We start from the raw sequence: 5,027 nt of genomic DNA, 5'->3' as shown, positions 1-5,027 counted from the left end.
GATCGTAGTTTTCCCGGGAATAATTTTAGTCTGGAGTTAAATAAGAGTACTGCGTCGCCTTGCTTGAAGATTTTCCTTGATATACGCTTATCATGCCATTGTTTTGTTCTTTCTTTATAGATTTTGGCATTTTCATAGGCGTCTCTTCTGAGTTCCTCTAGTTCGTTTATGTCAAGGATTCTCTTTTCACCGGCGGTTTTATAATTCAAATTTAAATTTCTAATAGCCCAATAGGCTTTGTGTTCTAATTCTACCGGGAGGTGACAGGATTTTCCATAAATGAGCTTAAATGGGGTCGTCCCTATGGGAGTTTTATAAGCAGTTCGGTATGCCCATAAAGCTTCTGGTAATTTCAATGACCAATCTTTCCTTGAAGTGGCGACCGTTTTTTCTAATATTTGCTTGATTTCTCTGTTAGATACTTCCACTTGTCCACTGGTTTGAGGGTGGTAAGGTGTTGCTATCCTATGTCTCACTCCATATTTAAGTAGTAGTTTTTCGAGTATCTTGGATATAAAGTGCGATCCACCATCACTGACTACTATCCTTGGGATGCCAAATCTCGGAAATATTATATTTTTAAAGAGTCTAGTTACTACTCGGGTGTCATTAGTTGGAGAAGCTATAGCTTCGATCCACTTTGATACGTAGTCAACCGCCACGAGTATGTACTTGTTACCGAAGGAGGATGGAAACGGTCCCATGAAGTCTATTCCCCACACGTCAAAAATCTCTACTTCCAAAATACCTTTTTGTGGCATCTCGTCACGTCTAGATATGTTTCCCGTGCGTTGACATCTGTCACACTCCTTAATAGCCGCATGTACGTCCTTCCATATAGTTGGCCAATAAAAGCCAGCTTGTAGGATTTTAGAACAGGTCTTGGATGTACTTGTGTGTCCACCATAAGGCGCGGAGTGACAGTGTTGGATTATATTTTCTACCTCTTCTTCGGGTACACATCGACGGAAAATACCATCGGGACCTCTTTTGAAAAGTAAGGGATCATCCCAGTAATAGTGTTTTATGTCATGGAAGAATCTTTTCTTCTGCTGGTAAGATAAAGTAGGTGGAACTAGTCCGGCAGCTAAATAATTGACTAGATCAGCGTACCATGGTATGGCAGATATAGCTAAGGTGGTTTCTACTTGCATGTCGGAGTTGTTCTCTTCCAAAGTAGCTATGAGTTTGTCATACGAGAAATCATCATTAATGGATGTTCTTTCTGGTTCAAGGTTCTCAAGTCTAGAGAGGTGGTCTGCTACTACGTTCTCAGTTCCTTTCTTGTCCTTGATTTCTAAGTCGAATTCTTGTAGTAACAAGATCCATCTTAGGAGTCTAGGTTTAGCATCCTTTTTTGTTAGAAGGTACCTGATAGCAGCGTGATCAGTGTAAACTATTATTTTGGCTCCTACCAAGTAAGAACGAAATTTATCTAGCGCAAATACTACTGCTAGGAGTTCTTTCTCGGTTGTGGCATAATTCATCTGTGCTTCATCCAGGGTTCTGCTAGCGTAATATATAACATGAAGCTTTTTATCCTTTCTTTGTCCTAAAACAGCACCTACAGCATAATCACTGGCATCGCACATTATTTCGAATGGTTCATTCCAGTCCGGTGTCTGCATAATGGGTGCGGAGATCAATGCTTGTTTAAGAGTTTGAAATGCTTTTAAACAGTTATCGTCGAATATGAATTCAGCATCTTTCATTAATAGTCCGGTTAAAGGTTTAGTTATCTTAGAGAAGTCTTTGATGAATCGTCGGTAGAAACCGGCGTGTCCTAAAAAGCTTCGTACTTCTCTCACGGTTCTTGGGGGTTGAAGATTTTCGATTACCTCTATTTTGGCTTTGTCTACTTCAATTCCTCTGTTCGAGATGATGTGTCCTAAAACAATTCCTTCTTGTACCATAAAGTGGCACTTTTCCCAATTAAGTACTAAGTTTACTTTTACACATCGTTCAAGAACTCTTTCCAGGTTTTCAAGGCATTCTTCGAAACTTTATCCGTATACAGAAAAGTCATCCATGAATACTTCCATGATGTTTTCGAGAAAGTCGGCGAAAATTGCCATCATGCATCTTTGAAAAGTTGCAGGGGCATTACACAGACCAAACGGCATTCGTCTATACGCGAAGGTACCAAAAAGGCATGTGAATGTTGTCTTTTCTTGGTCATCAGGGTGAATTGGTATTTGAAAGAAGCCTGAATAACCGTCCAAATAACAGAAATGTGAATGTTTAGCTAGTCGTTCTAACATTTGGTCAATGAATGGTAAAGGGAAATGATCTTTTCGGGTTGCTTTGTTTAGTTTCCTATAATCAATGCACATTCTCCATCCCGATTCGATTCGTTTAGTTATAGTTTCTCCTTTTTCGTTTTCAATAACGGTTATGCCTCCTTTCTTTGGTACAACGTGTACGGGACTGACCCATTTGCTATCAGATATAGGATATATAATACCTGCTTCTAATAACTTGGTTATTTCTTTCTTTACTACCTCACTTAGGATCGGATTTAGTCTTCTCTGGTGTTCCCTAGAGGTTTTACCGTCTTCTTCTAACATGATGCGATGCATACAAATAGAAGGGCTTATTCCTTTAAGATCGGTTATGTGGTATCCTAGTGCGGTTGGATATTTTCTTAAGATATGTAGGAGTTTTTCTGTTTCGAGTCTTCCTAGATCTGCATTGACTATCACAGGTCGTTCAAGTTCTAAGTCTAGGAATTCATATCTCAGATTTTTGGGAAGTGTTTTCAAATCAGGGGTTGGTTTGTTAAGACACTGCGTAGGATCTGGTGTTATTGCTAAGCATTGTTTAGATTTGTCTTCTAAAAGATAGTCTGATGATTTGTCTTCTAAAAGATAGTCTGATGATTTGTCTTCTCCTGACTCTGCTTCTTTTATGCATTCATCGATGATATCCATGAAGTAACATGTATCTTCTATTGCAGGTGCTTTCAAGAATTTGGAAAGAATGAATTCAATTTTCTCTTCACCTACTTCGAAGGTGAGTCTTCCTCGTTTTACGTCTATGATTGCACCGGCAGTTGCTAAGAATGGTCTTCCTAGTATAATAGGTGTAGTATCATCTTCTCTAATATCCATAATTGTGAAGTCAGTGGGGATGTAAAACTGACCTATGCGTACGGGAACGTTCTCAAGGATTCCTACAGGATATTTGATGGAACGATCTGCTAGTTGTACAGACATCTTGGTCGGTCTTAATTCTCCCATTTCCAGTCTCTTACATATGGATAAAGGCATAACGCTAATTCCGGCTCCTAAATCGCATAAGGCTTTGTCGATGACAAATTTTCCTATGTGACAGGGTATAGAGAAGCTACCTGGATCCTTGAGTTTAGGGGGCATGTTTTGGATTATAGCGCTACATTCGGCAGGGAGTGTAACGGTTTCACTATCCTCAAGTTTCCTTTTATTAGAAAGAATTTCTTTTAAGAATTTAGCATATGAGGGCATCTGCGTAATAGCTTCGGTAAATGGAATTGTAACGTTTAATTGCTTAAGGAGATCAACAAATTTTCTAAATTGACCTACATCTTTGGTTTTAACAAGCCTTTGAGGGTAAGGTATAGGTGGTTTGTAAGGTGGTGGAGGTACATAAGGTTCCTTCTTTTCTAGGGTATCCTTATTACTCTCTTCCTTTTCCTTAGGTTCACTTTCCTCAGTAGATTTCTTAGGGCTTTGGTTTTCTATCCTTGGATCAGACGGTCCTTCCACTTCCGTTCCACTTCTTAATATAATTGCATGAGCTTGGCTTCTCGGATTAGGTTGGGGCTGTCCAGGGAATGTACCAGTTGGTGCAGCAGTAGGTGCTTGTTGTTGAGCTACTTGAGATATTTGGGTTTCTAACATTTTGTTATGGGTAGCCAAGGCATCTACTTTGCTTGCTAGTTGTTTAAGTTGTTCGCCAGTGTGTATGTTCTGGTTTAAGAAATCTTTATTGGTTTGTTGTTGGGAAGCTATAAAGTTTTCCATCATGATTTCCAAGTTGGATTTTCTAGGGGTATTATTGTTAGGATTTGGTTTCTGGTACCCCGGAGGTATAGATGGGGTTTGATTCGGAGACTGTCCAGGTGCGTATAAAGCATTATTACTCTTATATGAAAAGTTTGGATGATTCTTCCAATTTGGGTTATAGGTATTCGAATAGGGGCTTCCTTGAGCATAGTTTACTTGCTCTGTTTGGATTCCAGTCAAGAGTTGACATTCCGCAGGAGTGTGGCCTTGGATTCCACAGACCTCGCAATTCTGAGCTATAGCAACCACGGCGGTTGGTGGTGATACATTTAAACTTTCAATCTTCTGGACCAAAGCATCCACTTTTGCATTGACGTGATCAAGGTTACTTATCTCGTACATGCCAGTTTTCGGTTGAGGTTTTTCCACTGTTGTTCGTTCGGTTCCCCACTGATAGTGGTTTTGGGCCATGCTCTCGATAAGCTGGTAAGCATCAGCATAAGGTTTGTTCATTAATGCACCACCTGCAGCGGCGTCTATTGTTAACCTTGTATTGTATAAGAGACCATTATAAAATGTGTGAATTACTAACCAGTCTTCCAAACCATGGTGTGGGCAAAGTCTCATCATGTCTTTGTATCTTTCCCATGCTTCGAAAAGAGACTCGTTGTCTTTCTGTTTAAATCCGTTTATCTGGGCTCTTAACATAGCTGTTTTGCTTGGCGGAAAATATCGGGCAAGGAAAACTTTCTTCAACTCGTTCCATGTGGTGACTGAGTTGGAAGGTAGAGATTGAAGCCATCTTCTAGCGCTATCTCTTAATGAGAAAGGAAAAAGACGAAGTCGAATTGCCTCTGAAGTGACACCATTAGCTTTAACAGTATCAGCATATTGAACAAATACGGATAAATGAAGGTTTGGATCTTCGGTAAGATTTCCAGAGAATTGGTTCTGTTGCACAGCCTGCAGCAGTGAAGGTTTAAGTTCAAAGTTGTTTGCTTCGATTGCGGGCGGAGCAATACTTGAATGCGGTTCATCTTGCGA

At 40.0% G+C, this 5,027-nt stretch overlaps 1 pseudogene; it reads left to right on the top strand.

Moving 5' to 3' along the window:
- Window positions 1-4,584: 4,584 nt before the first annotated feature.
- Window positions 4,585-4,684, top strand: LOC127099038 (uncharacterized; annotated as a pseudogene).
- The last annotated feature ends 343 nt before the right edge of the window (window positions 4,685-5,027 follow it).

This window comes from Lathyrus oleraceus, chromosome 6 (assembly GCF_024323335.1).
Source record: "Lathyrus oleraceus cultivar Zhongwan6 chromosome 6, CAAS_Psat_ZW6_1.0, whole genome shotgun sequence".
NCBI lineage: Eukaryota > Viridiplantae > Streptophyta > Magnoliopsida > Fabales > Fabaceae > Lathyrus > Lathyrus oleraceus.
The sequence above is the reverse complement of the archived record's forward strand: the minus strand, read 5'-3'. Positions and strand labels throughout refer to the sequence as shown.